The sequence below is a fragment of the Ischnura elegans genome, chromosome 7 (genome assembly GCF_921293095.1).
Source record: "Ischnura elegans chromosome 7, ioIscEleg1.1, whole genome shotgun sequence".
Taxonomy (NCBI): domain Eukaryota; kingdom Metazoa; phylum Arthropoda; class Insecta; order Odonata; family Coenagrionidae; genus Ischnura; species Ischnura elegans.
Window position 1 is genome coordinate 37,776,672 of NC_060252.1, and position 21,447 is coordinate 37,798,118.

The following is a 21,447-nucleotide window of genomic DNA, read 5'->3' on the forward strand; positions in this document are numbered from 1 at the left end:
CAAGGGGCTCATGAGAAAGACCAGCATCTTCGGCCCGAAGATCCGGCAGACACAATCACACAACATGACCCTATTTTTTCCTCTTACCTTCAACGTCAACCCATCAAGAAGTAAAAACCGATTGGTAAGGAAATATCCTAAACCGCTAAAACTCCAAAAGGAAAGGGATTGAACGGTCACTGGGAGAGAAAGTAGCTAAAGGTACGCTCTAGTATATTTTATCTCCGATTAGTATTCTGGTTTCGTCTTCACCCTTATTCCTAGAGAGAATCAAGAGTGGATTTCCTCCAACTCACTCACTGACATGGCCGAAGCTACTCCAGGTTAACATCGTGAATAAACCTTTCTCGTAAAAAAAAGAGCACTTGCATGAAATTTCACTCCGAAAATCCAAAGTGAAACTCAGTATCAAATATTTTATGAAGCCATCAAGCCCTTTACAAGATGACTCCTGAAATAATTTGGAGACCAACCCCTTCAGCTAGCGGAAAAAAATCTCCAAACTGAAAGAGCAAGGGATGTTGAAAGTAGGACGACAAAAAATATACAAATTTCGTAATCAAACATAGAATATAAAAGGAGTAAATAATTTTTTATTAAATGCGAAAATTCGGACTTTTATGAGACTTCAAATTCACTGTCATGGTCATAAAATTCCCTACTGTAACAATGAAAATAATAAACTTCTAAATAATACTACCTGTAACACGCTCAGTAAGCATCTACTTAAGTTTCTTTTGCCAGCAAATGATGAATAAATTTCACACTTCCAATTTTGTAAGTATTTGTCAATCTGTTGAAAGGGATCCACAAACTTTTCTTGTAACATTGTAGTATTAATTATTTTGCGATTGTTCCCTAACCCAGAAATATCCACGCGTAAACAAAAAAAAACACGCAATTGCCAGATTATTCGCGTTGTTTAGAATCCCTTAACATACGCACTAGTTACAGGCTGTCGATAAGAAGATCATTCCCTTGGCTGATTAGAAGTCCGGAACAAAAGTAGTGACTGGTTATGTCGCCAAACATAGCCATAGTAGAATAATAACCCACTATAAAAAAACGAGAGCCTAGGATCCCCGACATTTTATTTTATAAATTGAAAGATGAATTTGAAACTGAAAGTAAACGAAAAAAAAATTCATGAATCGAACTAAATTGCTAGAATAATCAAACTTCCAAAGCTTTTATTTTAAACCAGCCGTATAGATCAGTCTACTTAGCTATTAGAATTTGAAACAGTGGTCCAAAAATAAGAAAAGGTTGGCGACCCCTAATTTAGAATAGTACCGCGGCGGATCTGATGCAGAAGTAAGATGAACAGCGTAACCTAATGACATCAATGCAAGTCCATCAGTTCATTAAAAAAATGAACCTATGCCATTTTTTAATACAAACCCTTCAATATTTAAATCATAAATCAAGAAAACATAACAAGAAAGCAAACAACAAAAGGATATAAAAGTCTCCAGAAATGGATATTCCGATTGCCTATGACAGTCATAAACGAGGAAGAGATTTTAGTTCTATCTGGCAAAGTTAGGCTTGGCTTGCTAGTTAATGACTGAGTGCTTCGTTTAGTGTGAGAATCTTCTCAGCTTAGATCAGAGTTAGCTTCCCCGGGATATGAATCCGAGACACTTCAATCCATATCCAAGCGCTCAACTCACTGGGCTACCTAACTCCCCATTTTATACATGTCAGCCCAATATTAATAATGGTGCAGTGAAGCAATGCAGTCACTCTTAGTAAACATTCAGTACATAAAACATCCAAGGATTAAAAATGATCCCTCAGTACATCACCATGTACCTCAGCTCAAATGCTGGTTTGGTAATGTTGATTTCAATGAATTTAATTTTTTATTAATTTATATCAACCCATCGCTAATCTCTACTAATTCATTTTTATCGCTGCAAATATTACAAGCAGCATATCATTCCTGCCAGCGCCAGTAACACACACAACTTATGTAAAATTCTTTCCTGCCATATCTAGGACATAAAAAATGAAGCCAAACGGTAATAGGACAATAATGCCATACGGGGTAGCTGTGAATAATATTTTAGATGGGCATGGACATGGGCCTTGAGCTACGCATCACGCAGTTGGCACAAATACTTTCCTCCACCCACATGGTTCTCCGTTGAGGAAGTTGGAATAGTTTTAGCAAACTCAGAATACGCGAGCGGGATTTTTTATGCTGTTGACACCTGGAGTTTCAAAATTCCGCTCTCTGATAAGAAGTTTCCCGAGAAGAGAGCTCATAAAAAAACAACCTTGACACATCCAGGGAATTTTAAAGAAATTTTTGCGGAGAATGGGGAGATTTTCGATAAATTTCGAAGGAAAGGAAAGTACACAAAAGAAAAAAAGGTTATTGCTTGGTTCCCATCAACAAGGATTCTATGGGGGCGGTTACGATATAAATTCACAAGCCAAAAAAGCAGAATATCGCTTACCGCCCCCTAAAAAATACATTATGCTAAAAACAGGTACCGAATTTTCGCAAAGTTACTGATTACCTAAAACTCCAAAATAATCTTATCTCCTCAGAGAATTTGTGTATTTCAACGCTCTATCTTGGTGTAATTAATAATTTAATGGAATAACTAATTAACTGACAAACAAGGAACTTAAGCTTCTTTTGCCAGCAAATGATGAATAAATATCACGACAGATGGCTGATTTTACGGATGATGCCAAGAGACACACCGAAGGAGATAGGGGCTACTACGGTATTTGATTAAAAGATTAGCCTCCAAAACGAACAACGGGATTACAAGATTAACGAAGCGGCAAACCGATCCCTCCAGGCAATACTAGCCTGCAAGTAATCACTGTGACGAGAGAAGCTTTTCACCTGCACCGGGAATGAAGTCGGTAAAATCACAGAAAATAGATACATAGTGTCAACCGACGTCAACCACCTCGCTTCCAAATTAATAAATCATTATTGCTCTGTATTAGGAGAGACACGAAACCAGTTATGGGTTAATAGAAGCAGCAAATATACCACATGACAGCCCTTGTCTTCAAACACGTTTTTCTCCTTCATCTCAGTATACCCTATATCTCTCGGCACGTTTCCGAGCTTCTCTTTTTCTACTTACGCGCTTACGGAACATCTCAACCTCCATCACAACTTTATCTCCAAATCGCTTTTTGCAAATTGAATTCTCTACTTCTACATTCTTTTAATTTCTTCTAAAAGATCATGATTCTTTAACAACCGGTATTACCATAGATAAAATAGCCAATACAGTATAGAACTCATATCCTCCTCCTGAGGCGTATTTATAATCTCCATATCCTCGACTAGGATCGATAATTATGGAACCTATCCTAAAGGGGAACAGAACCCATGTAATTACGGTTTATTTTATGGTGTTCATTCCGCTAAGTCTTATTTTATACTTTTTCGCTAAAAAACTATTACAGTAAAAATACTATTATAACCTTTAATGTCTCCAGTCTAGATAATTATAATATTAGACTGTATTTGAATCGCTAAGTCACAAATGATTTATATTGGATTGAATCAAGCTAAAATAATATCAAAATGTTTTGATTGATTACTCGTACCTTCTGCGGTACTCCAATAACTCCCAAAACTCTCTCAAGCCGCGTGTAGGTAATAAAACGAGTCTTTTCAACTAGGAAATTACCTATGAGATGAGGCATGATTTCCTCCTTTCCGTGATTGCGGCACATATATCAGAAAATAAGCCATATTAGCTAAAATAAGTCTCCTTTCAAGCATAACGTAATACAACGACGTCATCGTCCCTGTCCCCACTCTATGTATAAGGTACCACAAACCTTTCCCAACCTTCATCTTAGTATCACGCTAAAGATGACTGATACAATTTTATCATGTGAATTAACAGTCTTCATATAAATTTAAGTAAATGAAAGGTCGTAGCACTTTTCCACAAGAATTCTACTAGTGCTACGACCTTTCATTTACTTAAATATGTCTAACTTCCACCAATTGAAGCCTGAATCTGTTGAACTTAGTCTTCATATAAAGTTGGTGCGAAGGCTTCCGCAGTGCGCTGGTACTGTACGCTGCATTTTCCGGGTTTCACCGCGTCGTGGTTGCGTTGGTGACAACAGTTTCTCCTGCATTCCAGCAGGCGTCTTCAGGTCGAAGTGAAGACGCCTGCTGGAATGCAGGAGAAACTGTTGTCACCAACGCAACCACGACGCGGTGAAACCCGGAAAATGCAGCCAACAGTCTTCATATACTCTGAACTAATACTCTTCGACGATAATTACGCCACAATTGCATAGTTTAACAAAATAATTTATTGTAGATTTTCACTTGTTGTTTAAAAAAGACTGCCGTCATACAAAAATGCTCCCAGATAAAAAAAGAAAACTTGGAGTAAATAAAAGCTTTCAATGGCTGTATTTTAATTAGAAGGTACAAATGCAGTCGGTAATCAGCTTCTTCAGCCTACTTTAGGGTCACATTCTTTTAGCAAACGAATTTTGACTTTAATAAATGAATTTGTTCGGTAATATCTCAAAAAGCACCATGGTGAGAAACAATAAGTTTGTAATATAAAATAATAATATTGATAATATAAAAAACTACTACGATGGTTATGATTAAATGGCACATATAATTTTAATAACTTCCTGCATTTTTATGCCAGCTTTTGCAAGCGTTCATCACAATGAGACTAAATTGTAAAAAAACTCTAAATTATAAATAAGTCAAGAAAGAAAATTTATACTTATATTTAGACCTTAAACTTCAGCAACAAACCTACTTTCGAAATAAACCATCACTCGAAGCCGGAGTAAATTTAACTGACGAATACGTACAAAACAGTGGTATAAGGGAAATGATGAGAACTTCACTTTATTACCCACGAACATCAGGCAATCTTAAACCTATTCCATTTTAAACAACAAATCGCAGTTAAATTTGCCAAATAATAGGTTCCAACAGCAAGAGACAGTATAATGTTGAAATTAAACTTAAATTCACCATGATATAAATTCAAGATGCAAAATTACCGCAGATATCCCAAGCATCGGGTAGTAGAAGGTTGACAGGTAAATGAATGCCTCCATGGATTCTTCTGAATTGAGGCTATTATGTTTCTCTCATCCAATAATAAACTAGCGAGGTGCCCATTTATTAGAAACAAACAATCGAAAGGCAATAGATACTGGCGAGCAAAGCGTCAGAAAATCAATTCAAGATGAAAGAAAATGACTTGAAACAGGAGATCCGCATTATAAATAGCCCAGGGCAGAGTTTCGGTAAAATGAGGATTTGTGGTCACCTTAAAACCATTCGATCTTACTCTCTAGAATGAGCATTTCTTCCCTCCGCCAACGGAACGCTTAGTTACGGGATGCATATATTACTCTCGAACGCTCTCGTATATTGTCTTTTTTGGTAAGAGATTATACCTTCAAACTTATGGTCTTCAAATCTAAAATTTTTCAAGAATTAATAGAAGACCTTTATCAGCGTGATCCTCCTTCTCAAACATAACAAATTGAATATGATAACTGTTGAGGTAAAATTTCAAAATTTTAGGCACAGGAAAATGTTCGTGGATCTGTCCATCTTCTGGCTTTTCGCCGCGTTGATTCTCAGAGGTTGACAACAGTTACGCCGGGATTCCACCAGGCGTCTTAAGGTCGAAGTGCCGATATCGACATTTTTTCTACGTTTAAATAGCTCATTCTATCGCTGCTGGGCTATGATTGGCCGGATTTTAGAACACTATCTTCCAAACGTTAGTCAGATGGTATCCGTCTTCCCTATTGAAGTTTCTTGGCATTTTGATGATCTCACCTGACTTCCTTATCAGCCTGCGATAATATCTGGGATTGCTACACAAACGCAGCCAAAATGACGACATCACCATTTTGACCTGAGGAAGACTGGTGGAATCTCGTTGAAACTGTCGTCAAACTCTGACAACCAACGCGGCGAAAACCCGGAAGATGGAGAGGTTCACTAATTCAGAACGCCACGGAAGATTACAAATCAATGCAGGTAAATGCTGACCAGGTCTGCTTTACATATGCTGGCTAGGTCTGACAGGGTCTGCTGAAATTTTCCCCTGCAAAACACCCCAGAGGTGGCTCGCAGGGTGTGTGTGTGTGGATTATGTGGATGTAGATATACCCTTAGAATTTCACGATTATAGCCTAATTTTTAAGCGAAGTATCCGACAGCAAAACAGATCGATCGAGAGAGAGAGGGGTAAGGGTCTTCTTGATTTCCTGATCCCTGCAGCACAAGAGATCTATCACGATCGTGATCAAATTTAATTCGACTCGATTCGCATCACAATCAAATGCTAACGCTAAATTCGACTTCAGCGATCAAGTATGAAGCGCTTGACATATAAACGGCGGGTGACTTCGAGGGGACCATGTTGAATGGCAGTTAAGGGACTTGAGAGTGGACCGGCTTCCAATAAAACCTTTTCGACAGCTTCATGAGAAATCCTCGCGAGGTGACTTTTCGATTTTCAACACTTCTGCATGTACTGCAGGTGATGAAGGTGAAGAAACTAACACCAAACCCTGAACGAGAGAAAACCATGCACTTACAACTCATTGCTGCAGCTCTACCCTCTCTTAACAAGACAATACAGGGTTATCATAAAATAATGGTGCAGTTTTGACAATGGTTTAAATGAAGACAGAATTACTTACGGTTTATGTTTTTTTTATTCTACGAATTTATCGTCTCAAATAGTTCTTTACATAATTAATAAATTTCAATATGTGCGCCCTTACTCGAACGACCCGAGATAAACCCGGCGTCCACATTAGCCTTCTGCTAACGAACAGCGCTTAACATCCTACCCTACGGACTTGAAATGCCCTTCTCAAATAGCAGGGAAGGGAAGGATCAAAATAATCTCTGTCACCGCCGGGATTTGAACCCGGTCCGACGGGTGGGAAGCCAACACTCTAGCCACACCACAAACCCGTTTTTAAATATGTTTGTTTGCATTGACGCTAACGAGTGGTTCGGTGGGAAAGGGGACTTTTCAGTCTCGACCTCGCCCGAACAAAGACATCTATTATTATTACTAATCACAACTCATTTCCGCCGTTACACTCGGATCACTTTGTCCGTCAGCGACGCGAGTGGCGACTTTTGTAAACCCATTTAAATACGCGGCTGGTAAAAACACTTTTAGAGGCAGACTTGAGAATCCTCTCATGTAATATTCGAGAGATTAGGATTGGCACCCCTCAATAAATGATTTGTGACATTAGCCAATTTTTTCGATCCATCCTACAACACACACACGGAGGCGTGTCAAGAGCAGCAAAGTCTCGAGGAGAACGAAGGAGAGGAGGAGGAGAGGGAGGGTGGGAGGTGGAGGGAGGCGGGTAGGGGAGGGTAGGAGTAGGTGGGCGGCGCCGTGCGAAGGTTTCATAAGGGAGAGAACTTGGTCGAACTCCCGTACAACTGTTAAGGCACGCGACAGGAGAGCATCGGCCGACCTCACCCTCTACGGACTACTCCGAAAACCACCAAGCAAAACAACACACCTTTACGGCGTATCCGCATCTTATCCCGGACTTAGTGCTTCGTGAAGAGAGAGAGAGAGGACACGAGAGTAATCCGAGAGCTGCCGCAAGGGAAGGCGCCGTCTTTGTCAGTCGGTGAGTAGAAAGCAAGTGCGGGTTGCGACTTTCCATTTTTTTTCCTTACAATTCAGAGATTGCGGTCGAGTTTTTTCGCGGAATCCTCTTCTTTGCGTGTGCTCCGGTTGTGTGCGTAATGTGTAACCATGCGACGTCCGTCCGATTTCCTCTCACGCGGGCAAATGGAGACATGGGGGGTCGGGGATGGGGGGGGGGGGGGGGGGGGGAAATAGGGAAATGTGAGATGCATGCAAAAGATGTCCGATTCGCGGAAGGAACGTCTCTCTTCCCAGAGGCGTAACTAGGAATATGCTTTGGGGGGGATGGGATGGCCTGAGGCGGCGACCCCCCCCCAGGCAACGGGGGGTCCGGGAAAATTTTTGAAAAGTGATATGCCCGAAATACATTTTATATCATTTTGTCACTTAAAATTTAACTTAAAGCAGATGCAGTTATTATAAGTCAAAACTAGACAATATATTTAAATATTTTTTTTGTTTATCTGAGGCTTTAGGGGGGATCCATCCCCCTCATAGTTACGCCACTGTCTCTTCCTCCCTTGCCAATCTGTGTAACTTTGCGGGCGACCGAAACGAGTGAGATGAGTAGCTCCTATTTTATTTCTGCTCTTCTCCGTCTTAGATTGAGACCATCCCTCTCCGCGAGGTTTTACCCCTTTCGGTCAACAGATCGTATCCAAAGTGAACGGTTCCTTCCAGTCTTTTTGACTCACTCAACATTTGGTAATTTTATTCATATTTTTAAGTCAATTAATACCAGAGTAATTTTTGAAGTACTAAGATTGACTCTGTTCGATCAACAGATCGTGCTCCAAGTGTAATGTTCCTGGTCTTTTTGACTTGCTCAGCGCTTAAAATACATCTTTAAATCCTAACGGAGAATACTAAAATAAGTCGATGCAGAATTATATAACATTAAATACTGACGTATTCGAGCGTGTGGGAAGTCAGACGACTGCATGAATGAACCAGAATGAACGCAACCTCTGTCTACGCTGGGCACACGGCAATTAAGGTCACGCCCACCTAGTTCAGAAAGTATTTTTCTGGGTTCCAGATCTTTCTGGGAACCACAGGTGGTTCCCTTCTTTCCAGATTTCTTTCATTTTCATCGATTCTGAAGATGACCTTCGCATTCGTGGATTTTTGTCTTCTCTCGAACTGACTCTTACGAAGATAATGGCCGTTGATTCACACGCTGTATTTATTTTCAAAAATGAGATTTAACATAAATAATGTTTTATATATACATAAAATAGGAGCCAAAAGTGGTAAGCAGTGCACGGCATCTATAAATTTAATAGATAATTTTTAAAATATATCTTTCCTCTCCGGCACTCTATTTTCGAGCTTCCCCGACCTTTGCCAGCTGAAGTAAGTCAAAGTTTAAACAAGAGCGATAGTTCATGATAAGTAACCGGTACATCCATTCCACAAACTTTCCATATTTCGCATTTATTTTTATTGGATCTCTCACTCAGTAATTCAACCCGAAGATTTTTTGGATAGGAAAGGGTAGAGCTCGTCCCGAACTAAGCTATAGGCGTGTGAATTTCATACCTTCATTGTAGGAGGCCCCGGGAGGCCACCTGGCACTTGGAGGATTTTGTTTTGGGTTGTCTGAAGGCTTCACCCGGGATATGAACCCGGACCTCTCGATCAGAAGCCAAGCGCTCTACCTGCTGGACTACTACGCTCCCACTTTCATTGGATATAATATTTCGCACATTTAAAACACCCAGATACCATAATACAGCTTTAGAGAAATCTTTAATATATGATCCTGTTCCTTTTTTTACGACTCTGTTTAACAACATAAATGAAAATAAGCCTTAAAAACAGAGAAAATTCTGGTTCTGAAATTTTTGCGCCCAGCTTTATTTCTTAAGCCAAAACTTTTATAACACTCAAAGGAGCTACGCATTCAATGCCGGCCCGATTTTCTTGAACACCGTCAAATACGGCCTCTAAAACAAGAAAGAAAAATAGGAAGTGGTTTTCGCGCCCAGTGGCGCAGCGAGGGAGTTTTGGGGGTAAAAATCCCCCCCCCAGAGCTCACAGAAATTTTTAAGTTTAATCCATTTTACTTAATTGGCTTGATATTACTAATAGAATAGTGTAAGGATCAATAAAATATCCCTCAGAAAGACGTAAAACTCACCACTTTGACCCGTTCATCTTAAAATTCCGCAATTTATTAATCTCGCACCTACCGCTTATCCTGGTGGGTATTCCACACACCCCGGTAATAGTTGAACCTTAACTTAATTCCGAGCTGCGCCCCTGTACTGCACCACTCCGCGAAAGTCTCCATCAACAGTTAGTTCCATTTCCAATTAAAATAGTAAGATTATTTACTCAGCAATCCAGCGCGCCGGGATTTGAATCCTGGCTGACGGCGTATGTAATCCAACAATAAAGACCACACCAAACTCGGCACACATAGCAACCCGGGGTAAAATCTTTAAGGAGGAAAAAGATGGAGAGCTGGCAGTGAGAAAGAGTGGAGGATGGAAGGAAGCGCCGGGAGAAAACTGACGGGGAAAGATTGGAGCCGTTTGAGGCGAGGGACGGAGAGGGGAAGGCAGAACGCGGGAAAAGATGGGGTTCGTGCGCAGTATGAATTTATTATTTATTATTTTTTTTAAAGGGATAAGGGAAGGAGAGGATGGAAGCGTGGGAGGATGAGAAGCTGTGGAGGAAAACTGGTCGGAGGGAGAGAATAAGGAAAATATTAAGAGGGTGAAAAAGGTAGCGTGGAAGATAAGTAAGGGGTAAAAGATTAAATAATATGTAGCCTAGTGAATAGTTGCACCTAAACCCCCCCCCAGCCTTAATTCCTGGCTGCGCCCCTGTTCGCGCCGTAACTTCCGTTAAAATACTGCTATTTACAAACGGCGCACACGGGTCGAAAGAGGGAAGCTTGCTCAAGGCCATGCACACGATCGGAAGACTCGAAAGCGGCTAACGCGTACAATTCTGTTTGATTTTATGCAATATTTTAAGGAACAGGCTCCACATAAATTCGATCCTCAGAACAACTACCAATAATAATCTCATTGATAAATTCGTGTCTGATTTGAACTAACGCGCTGATTAAATGAGCAGTGTGATAACTCTAGAAAGAGTCCGCGGTAGATTTCATTCCGAGTCACGAACACAAACATGAATCTCATCAATCATCACACGCTCTGCCGTTGATTTTAGGGACAATCTCGAACGACTTATTTTCCCATTTGCTTGCCGTTCTAGCAGAAGATTTGAGTGAAGCAGAGATTTCGTCACTGAGCTGGCGTGCCAAGCGTTGTCCACGCGCATTCCGCCGGTATCACGTGTTTAAACCGAGGAGGACGAGGAAAACCGAGGACCGACGAGGAAATCGGCACAATCGTTGGTACTCCTCATTCAAGCGCGCGAAACGAATCTCAGCTGCCTTGCGTTGAAGCAAAATTGGCTACGGGGCATTTATTGGTGAAGGGAGTCACGGAGAGCAATGAGATTATTGTTTTGATCCATACACGTAGCCTGTTTTACTTTACAATGATACTTAAAGACGGCTCAATTAATCGTGTTTCTTATTCCGAAAGCTAAGCCTGGATATTATCTTTCGCGCCTCATCGATGATACTATGCGAGGAGCAGATAAAGGTTGTGATGTTTTGACTGGTTTAAAGACAAGCTGAAGCAATGTTAAGTACTTAGAGGTATTTCCATCCTTTCACCTCAGAATGGGGATCCAATTAAATATGCCAAAAGCTACCTCAATGCATAACAGTTATGGTACATATTTTGTATAGCAAGTCGTTCGTACATATAATTTGTATGCCCAGTAGACGTATAAAATATACAGCTCTTCACAATAAAAAAACTAAGTTAACGGGGCACAACGCCTACAATTTTGTGAGCTCAACCACAAGTGATACCTGACATGGCATTCTCAACCATGTTATCGTGAAGTGTAGACCTCGTAACATCGATAGCGAGTTTTTCCGGGCAACATTTACGGTAGCTGCCTTTTCGTCAAGGTCAATAATCAAACTTTCGCTGAAATTGCTGATGATATCACCGCGAAGAGTAGAGCGTGATGCTGTAAGCAATGTCAGCGAAAGCTCGAGAGTTAGCCATGACGCATCGTAAACAAAAAAAAAAAACTTTATCAAGATATGATCAGCTCGTAAGGAATTTTGAAATGTAAAGCTAGTGCACGAATATCCCTCTAATTTGGCTAAAATGCGGTGCGTCGTGAATTGTACGTTTGAAATAATAAACAGAGTTAACAGCTTCGGAATTTACTTGTTGGAAGGTATAGACAAATTCCTATTATAATAACGAATTAACTGGATATTTTTTTTACCATATTTTCAACGAAAATTAATACGTTCATCCCTGAAGTAGTTGTATACTATACTTATTAAAGTGTATAGTAATTAGTATACTGCTACTTTAGGGAATACTGTACTATGTATAGTATTATTGGTGAATCTTCCCAGATAATGCTCTTTTCACACATTCGTTCAAAAAGACCCGAGTTCACCACAGTAAATAACCATTCAAATTAATGCCTGAACCCTTTTTTCACATCAAGATTATATAGAGAAGGGATATTAACAGGATTAGCATATCCCTCTACCTTAGATGCTTTGCATCAGTCGAGGTCCAAGCATGTCTATCTGTAATAAAATTGATGACTATGATCGTGTAAATGATGGTTTAAGTCTGTTTTCACCATGGTATGCTTCAATTAGGCGCCTCTTCGCTGTGCATATTACTGCCGATATTGGAATTAACGATTACGAATACGCTTACCAAATACGAGCCTATTGGTGGATGAAATGAGAGCCTATAGAGCCGGCATCTTATGACTCACGTTGTGTATATTCGCCTCGCTCTTCGGATGACGGCATCATTTGCAGCTCGCGCTCCTTCGTCTCAGGCCACATGAAAAGCCGAATAACCGGAATTCAAGCATCACTTACCAAGCTTGCTGAAAGGTGGATACGCAGTAGGACGTACACGAAAACTTGAAAGAAAAAGCTTGATTTGTGGATGGCAGTTAGAAATCCGAGAGGAAAATAATTCCATCGTAGAAAGATATTGAATTTCCGCGACAGGTTCTGCGGTGTACACACGTTTTTATGACCTCATTCCGTTTTCAATTCGCTTTGACATCGGAAAATATTTAGAGTTAGTCGCCTCTGGTGTTCGGGTTAGTGAGTGTGAATAAGGATCGAAATTGGATCACTTACGTGCCACGGACTTCCAGTCGGCCCGAAACAGAAAACGAAGAAACGTGCAAGAGAATGTAACATCTTAGTTGACAGTTCAAATATTGTTGTTCTGGCATTGGATTTATCGACCAGAATTGTATTCAAAACTAATGACGTTAATAATGTCAGGAGGAAAAAGGGGACGGGGAAGTACCAATCTGATTATTCACATATATTTTTTACGTACATTATATTGCATTGTTTCAGATAGGTAATTGATTGTTTTAAATCCCTAAAGAACCGATCTAAATAAATGTAATAAAATTAGAATGAAGTATATTTCGAAGATGAAACAATGCTGTAGCGAATTAGATTGGTCTGGGGGTTCAAATCCCCCCACCCAAATGTGTTGGAGATAAGGCCGTATGAGTAACACTCCAAATGAACCATTCTAAATTCACCCTACTCATGAACTTGTTTCACTTGGTCTGACTTGTATCCTGGCTTCGGCCCTGAGAGAAAAAATTAATACATACGTAAGGGGGAATAAAAACGTAAAGGGATACGATTTTGCATCATCGCATGACCGACAAGTAGGTATACGGCGAGCAGAAAGTTTACGGAGGGAAAATGAAAGTCGGATAGATAGCAAGAATCGTTAAAAGGGATGGAAGGTTTTCCCTTTCCAAGAAACCGTCGACAGGTGAGGAGTAATCTCTCTTTCACATTCTGCGTGCATTAAGAGCACAGATTAGACGGAAATGCTTGTAGAACTGCTCTTCCCTTATCCTAGTGTCTCCCATGTCCATTTGCAGCAACTCACAAATCAAGTGCTTTAAAGGAAAACTTCCACTTCGGTCCCTTTCTTTTCTTTCTGAGCTCCAAATCGACAGGGAAAAGCAAGCATTAAGTATAACTGATTTCAGACGTCTCATAGTAACCAAGTGATAGCAGAAAAAAAAACCCTCAGAAAGCCAGCATACAAGGTGGAGACGAATTGTGTCTCGAAATTTTAAACCTGGATAGCTGATGCCAGTATGAACCAAAAATTACCAACGATGTTTAGGTCGAAAACGCACCATTTTTATACTACAGAAACTTTGAGCCAAGCGCTCCGATTGGCCGCCAGTTTGCCCTGTTTTCCGAATACCTTGGACAAATCATGACCACGAGTATTACAATAGAGGATCCTCAAGTCTGCCTCACAATTTTTTGTCGCCCGCCGCGCCTTTAAATGGGTTTACAAAAGTCGCCACTCGCGTCGCTGACGGACAAATTGATCAGTGTTTCACGGGGAAATAAGGTAAAATTTGGGGTGTAAATCAAAATTTACGTTCATGTTGATGTGATTTATCTAGTTCATAACTCTTCAATGCTATTCCTTGCATTTGCAAAGATCATACTGCAAAGTATTGGAAATAAGTGGATCGCGTTGCACGCGTCACTGCGCAGCGGATATTTTTGAAAGCCGATTAAAACGCGACCAAAGTGGCGACAGGAACTATCCATCTATGGAATGGATATGGGCCTCTTTTATGCAGTCCACCTTGTGTTGTCTGTTCGGGGCATATCCTTATAAGTGACGGGGAAGGACATACCAAAACAAAAGAGGATCCTCAAGTCGGTCTCTAAGTGCGTTGTCACACACCGCGCATTTAAACGGGTTTACAAAAGTCGCCACTCGTGTCGCCAACGGACAAATTAATCCGAGTTTCACGGAAAATTAAGGTGTAATTAGGGGGTATTAAGCGAAATTTATGCATATGATGATGTGATCTATCAAATTCATAATTTTTCAATGCTATTCCTCGCGATCACAAAAATTATGATGCAAAATAGTGGAAAAAATTGGATCGCATTGCACTCATCACAGCGCCGCGGATGTTTTTGAAAATCGATCAAAATGCGACCGAAGTGGCAACAGAAATCAGTCTTCTATGGGATGGAATCGGGCCACCTCTTTGCTGTCCCCTTGCTCATGGCTTTGAATACATTGCCTGACGGACGTCGCTATGTATCCAAGACATCCGGCAACAGGGCAAACTCGCGGCCAATCGGAACGCTTGGCTTAAAGTTTCTATAGTTTAGAGGTGGAGTGTTTTTGACCTAAACATTATGTTAATTTTTGGATTCCTACTAGCATCAGCTATAAAGGGTAAATACTTTGTGACACAAGTTTTCTCTTGCCTGTATATATTAAGTCATTCAATAAATTTTCACTCACTTGCGTTTTACAGGAAGTACAAATTGCTAATTACAATATATTTATAGCTTAAAGAGAACTAGTCACTCAGTGCAAATACAAAAAAAATCAACATGCTTTTCAACGAAGAGAAAAGAAGTGAGTAGATGTGAGTAATCAATAAAAGTTTTATATTATCCACAGATTTGTGTTTTCCTGACAAAATAACCATAAAGACAAATATTTTACATGAAATTAGTATATTTTCACGTAAATTTTTCCCAATATTCCTAGGTAAAAAGTCTCATGTGTCATCAATCTTGTGTTATTCCAACAATGAAAAAATACAATATGTTTCTTTCCGAAACTAGTCGTGATTTAAGCCATCTTTGCTGAAACATTCAATTCTTCCTTTCAAGGTGTGTGTTTATTTTGAGCAAAAGAGTACAAACCGTAGCGCTCATCGTGCATTGACGAGGAATGCGGGCATTTGCATACCACAGAACACTTGAACTCTTCGGGAGATAACTGGTTAGCCACCACAAGGGAGCCGTTACGAGAGGAGACGGTCGCCATTAACTTCGGAAAACTGAGTATACTTAAGGGGACGTTCAGCATGAAAGTTCACTTATGGGTGCATTTGCTTCTTCTTGGGTAAACCTTGGTGTTTTAAAGCCAAAGTGATTTTCAAAAGACCGCAATCAGAAAAAAAGTGAGCTTGAGTTATTAACGTTATACTTCTTCTTACGACCACATACAAGTTTTTTGGTTACCCTCCATTAATGGTATAGGATACATCTATTGGCCAAATAGATGTATCCTAGAGTGGTTCAGAAAAGGAAGTTAAGGAAGGTGTAAACACATGTATTCACACAAACCATAAGTTTAGAATTTTAAGTCTTGAAATAAATCGACGAGATAGATAAATCTCTATCAACATTTATGCGGCAACTATAGTAGTGATTGTTATAATATTTTCCTTAAAATTGCCTATATTTTATGACTAATAAATCATCGTCATAATTAATGATCTACCTAATGAGGTGAGGGTTTATTCCCGAGATATTCTCAAGTGGCTTAATCAAACGACCTATGCAAGCAAATTCCATCAAGCAAAGAAAAATTACCGTTATAACTCGGGAGTTCATGGCAGTTTACACTATACACAATTCTTGCAGAATTATTTTCTGTTCCGAATGAATATTCTCTTAGATATCCATTACATTCAATTATTTTAATTCCTTCGAGGAAAACAATTTTTAGGGGATCGGGTTGGTGTGGTGGCTAGAGTGGTGGCTTCCCACTCAGTCGGTCTGGATTCGAATCCCGGTCGTGGCAGCGATCTTTCTGGGGCTGCCTAATCCTTTCTTGAATGCTAAGTGGAGGGCACTTCAAGAGCAACACTCCATCTGTCGGATGGGACGTTAAGTCTTGGCGCCTTTTGTTAGGAGTTTGCTAATGCCGACGCCGGGTTTCTCTCCACCCTTTACTCCTGAAGCAAATGACCTTAGCAGATGGTCGCCTCCTCTAATTACCATACTACCACTAAATATTAGAGATTTCCTTCGGTTTGTCTTGACATTAAAATTTACGAAAGAAATTGACAAAATATTCCGGTTATTGCATAAAAATAAGCCGTCTCGTTAAAAAAAATGTCGTGATAGAAAAGAACTTGTTTTCGACTCTCTAAAAATCCAACATAACTTGGTTTTTGCTCGATCTTGCAACTGGATGAACTTAAGACCTCTGGCGGACTTTTGGCCGCAGAGCGAGGAGAAAATTAACGGTGAATTAGACCCAGATCAAGAGTCGATTTTCCACACTTTGGATTTGAAATCTGCGAGACGAGGGGGATTCGAGATCATCCCCGGCCGTTCTCCAAAATCGTTCCGAGATCAGCGTGTCTAAACGATGAGAGCATAATCGTGGAATTCGCAAATTATCCGCCTCGGCAAACTTAGAAGTGATATTTAGAGAAATCTGAGCAAAATGTATCACTAAATAGCCATTCTAATTACCACGGTAGAAAGATCCCAAAAAATACGCTTCGATTATTATTCGACCATGATACCTGGCAACCAATGATAAACAATGCGATGGTGATTCAAAGGGAAATGTTACCCATGAGATGACCTCCGAGGACTTTTGAAACTGGAATTATCGTGGAGCCATTTCTCCTCCTCCGAGCTGGGAAGCATTGGGCAATTTCACGAGATAATTACCGCACACAAAAGATTCCCGGGCGAGTTGTATTGAATCCGTATCAAACGAAAAGAAAGGGAGTGATGCAATGAAATGTACATCGATTAGCTCATCAAATGAGGCGATCGTTGCTAATGTACTATTCGCTTACAATGAGTTAGTGCTGATGAAAAAATAAAATATATTTTTTAATCACGCTTTTTCCAAAATAAAGTAAAATACGAACTAATAAGTAAAAAATATAAGCTTTTCATCTCTTGGAGAATAAAATGTTGCTGCTGATTAGATTTAGTATTAATGATTGCAATAGAGCCTGATAAGCAAGAATTGGCGCGCAATTTTAATACTCAAACCCAACCAGCAACCACGCTTTATTCTCCCAGGAAAAAAAGCTTATATTTTACTTTTCAGTGCATTGCATACTGTTTTCGGAGAAAGCGTGTTTTTTATAATTTTTATCTTCCATTTTTTAGTGGTGAAGTCTTGACCAGAGCTGTTAAAGAAATTTCTGCCAAAAATATTACAACTACCCTCATCTACTGAAAAAATTTATCTATATTTTTCCACACGGAAATTTAGTTAAAATAATTAGAGCACAATGGAAAAAATAAACTTTCAAATGATCGATTATTGAATTTTGTACTGTCATCAGAAGCGAGCAGGTGTGCATAATTTCAAGCCGATCCGACAATGAGTTGTGTGTTAAAAATCAATTATAAGATTCCATCGATGACATAGACGAACAAGTTAAGAAAAAGCATGTAAAAAATACCTCTGACGCTCTTTAACGACGCACAAACCTCTTCTCCGGGATGAAAATGAAAAATCAGGAGCAATTTCCACAATTTTACATTTATTGATACGACCGGTTTCGCTTTTCAGCATCATCAGGTCTTGATCGATCACCGGTTTCGCTTTTGATGCTGAAAAGCGAAACCGGTCGTATCAATAAATGTAAAATTGTGGAAATTGCTCCTGCTTTTTCATTTTCATTATGCCACGTTTCCACTCCATCTCGCCTGAAACCTCAGACCCTCTTCTCCGGGATTAAGCATATTCTCCCCTCGGAATTGTAGCTCGTGAACAGATATGGATTGGGAGGCGTGAAGCAGTGCCCATCAAAACGAACTATATACGTGCAAAGAAACCCCATGGCTATTTCCATGCGAATTCGATCTCTTAATCATAGCGGATGTGTTCTTTTTCAACTCGCTACTTCGCGAGAATTTCAGCGTTCTTTAGGTGAAAAACATAATTAAATCTTCCTGCCATCTCCCCTTCGCAATAGTTCGAAAACTTCAAAGTTGCTGTCGTTTTGTAATACGACTATCGTCAATTATTTTCACAGACGGTGTGGTCAACCACATCCTCCTATTATGACAGTGTTTCCTTGATTCAATTCATGAAGAATAATTCCGGGCTTTCTTCCCACCGTGTTCTCTCAAGACGTAGGTAAAAATGAATTTTTTTAAATGATATATTATTATAACATTCAAATGCATCCGTTAGTCGAACAATATTTTCAGATTGCTATCGTTTCACAAATTTCGCATGTGTTTACACGAACTAAGAAAGCAAAAAAATCACAAAAAATCTTTCTTCCTCAGAAGTCACCTTCATTAGCGAAATTACGGCAAAATCACATACAAAGCACGGGTATTATGCGATCCAAGACCAAGAAACAGACTCAATCCATAACATAAACGGAAATTTTGTATTTATTTATTATACTCTTATGCTCTCATATAAAAAAATTTTTTTTATTAAAGAGCTCTGAAATTTCGTACACTGACAATTCAGCCCCATTAACACGACCAACAGTCACCATTTATATTTCATTTTCTGATTATAGTTATGTTACTTGGTTCCCTGATTATTTTGTTTTTAAAGCTAACTTCATTCACTGCTCGCAGTAGCACGCTTGACTCATTTTAATGGGGAGTTTTAACATTCAAATAACGCAAGTGATTAAATACAATAAAATTTTTTGGAATTACAGGTTTAAGGTGATTAATTTTTTACAACGGAAAACAAAACGATACCGAGGAGAAGTAAATAGCAGTATTTTGAATTATGAGAACGGGCAAACCCATTAGTTTCTCGGAATTTTGCTCTTCTTTCCTTTTCTGGTGAAAATTCACGGACTATTCACCTAGTTAAACGTAGGCTTCGTCAGGGAATCCAACTTTTAAAGCGAAGTCCATAAATGGTTCGAACGCGTGTTGGCTGTCTCCCACGCGCTAAAGGGGCAGACCAGATGATTGCCCTCAGCGCACAATCCGGCAGTAAAGGCTTACTCTACATCACCGACTGCCTCTTTGTCTACTTTTTCCACCTTCCGCCTCGGGCGCGATGGCTATCTTGGCTAGTGAACGTGCCGCAGAGACATTGCGGCTGGATAACATCCATTGGACTCCTCCGTGATCACGTACCGCGACTCCAGGTGGCTCTTGTATGACTGAAAGAACATGCGGTTGAATAAGCACAATCTAACCTGCATCTGCTGCGTGTACGCAGGAATTTTATCATTCCGTCCGAAGTTCAAGGGTTCGTATCCCAGCATGGACGTTAAATTCTGTTTAATCAACGAAAAATGCACAGTTTTAGCTTCCAATGCGAATGAGCAAAATCCTGCATGCATCTGTAACGTGAACGCAGGAATTTTATCATTCCGTCCGAAGTTCAAGGGTTCGTATCCCAGTGTGGACGAAATTCGCCACTTCCTTACTGAGTCAGCGGCGAATTATTAAAGTTAGAATTCTCATTGAACTCATCGAATTCGTTACGGTCTCTTCTCGATTATACACGTATTACATGTTTACTCGTGAAGATGTGATAATTTTAGGCTGTAATCGTATTATCTAACTGTAGTTCCCATCCATACAAGGATCGGCTATTAGGAAGTATTAGTATTGGCTGTATAGGAAATATACATATTTATGGGGTATTGCATTTGAAAACTATAAAAGCATAAAAATTCATTCGTAGCTCACTATAATGAGGTTACTAAAGCAGCATCATGATCTTAGTCTTAAATTTCCTCAGGATAAATAACAATTGGAAAAATTACACACCAAAATAGGAATTCATCGGAAAGTAAATGCACTGAAAATGTTCTACCTACGTAAGACTGAGAAATTTAAATCACGCAGGCGGACGAAATGTTCTAATTTTTTGCCTTTCTTCCAATTTGTCCGAGCAGGAGAAGGTACATTCATATTGTCTTTGATGTGGTTAGAGGATTCGAAGATAGAGAAGGAAGTCGTACAGCCCTACAGAGACTTCCTAAACTCATTGTGACTGCGACGACTGGGAGAAATTAAACACTTCACAAGAATCGACTGAAATACGGCATTCAAGCGTATCTTCTGGAAATCAATACGAAAGGACGACACGGAAAAAATATGCGAGAATCAAGGTCGCCCCTAAACACTTCGGTTCTGAGCTCAATCTCCGCATGTGGAATGAGGCAATTGTGCCCCGATTATGCATGCACAATAGGCTCAAGGTTATCGCGAAGAAAAGGCATATTTTTTTCAACATTTCTACCCTAAAAATTTTCTGACACGCAACGCGAAGGAAGGGTCAAACATCGCTAACTCACGGCAGACCGGCTCAAGTTTTCTTGTTAGCCCCACGGTGTGACCAAATATTGACAGAAAAAAATCGAAGAGAGAAATTTGGAGCGGGTCAAAGAACGTTCGAGAAATCTGAACATCACTCCGAGATATCAAATAAAACGGCCTTTACGAATTGGTGTGTGTGAAAGTCCTTGTACCGAAACCAGGATTATTAAATTTTTATCCAATATTTTTTTTATTTTTCTACGGTGTCATTCTTTTCCATGCCCCACTTCAACCGAAAATCCCAGCCGCCTTTAAGTAGGATCTATCAATACGAACGATTATTACCTATCATATGCATATCATATTTTACTTCATTCGGATCCCATCTGAGATATAAAAAGGGTATCCATCGATACAATAAACAGCCGAATCTACGGATTTAGGTTGATTCGCGGTTGATAAGTACGGGGTATATCGTTGGAGTTGAAATAGAAAGTACAAGCCCAAAGAGTTTAGGCTAAAAGTTTTTCTGCAAGCGTGAAAGCAGAGATTCAACAAAATCCTTTCTTAGCCAACATCTTAAATATGGAAATTTTACCTCCATACTTTCTCGTGGTTTTTATT

The 21,447-nt window shown here is 39.8% G+C and overlaps 1 protein-coding gene across 4 annotated transcripts in view; it reads left to right on the forward strand.

Moving 5' to 3' along the window:
- The first annotated feature begins 7,457 nt into the window (after positions 1 to 7,457).
- The window catches only part of LOC124162824 (outer dense fiber protein 3), a 56,921-nt gene continuing 42,931 nt past the window's right edge, over positions 7,458 to 21,447 (forward strand). For all 4 annotated transcript variants that reach the window (XM_046539490.1, XM_046539491.1, XM_046539489.1 and 1 more), the window contains exon 1: positions 7,458 to 7,665. The gene's annotated coding sequence lies outside the window, so the exon portion shown is untranslated. The remainder of the gene's footprint in view (positions 7,666 to 21,447) is intronic.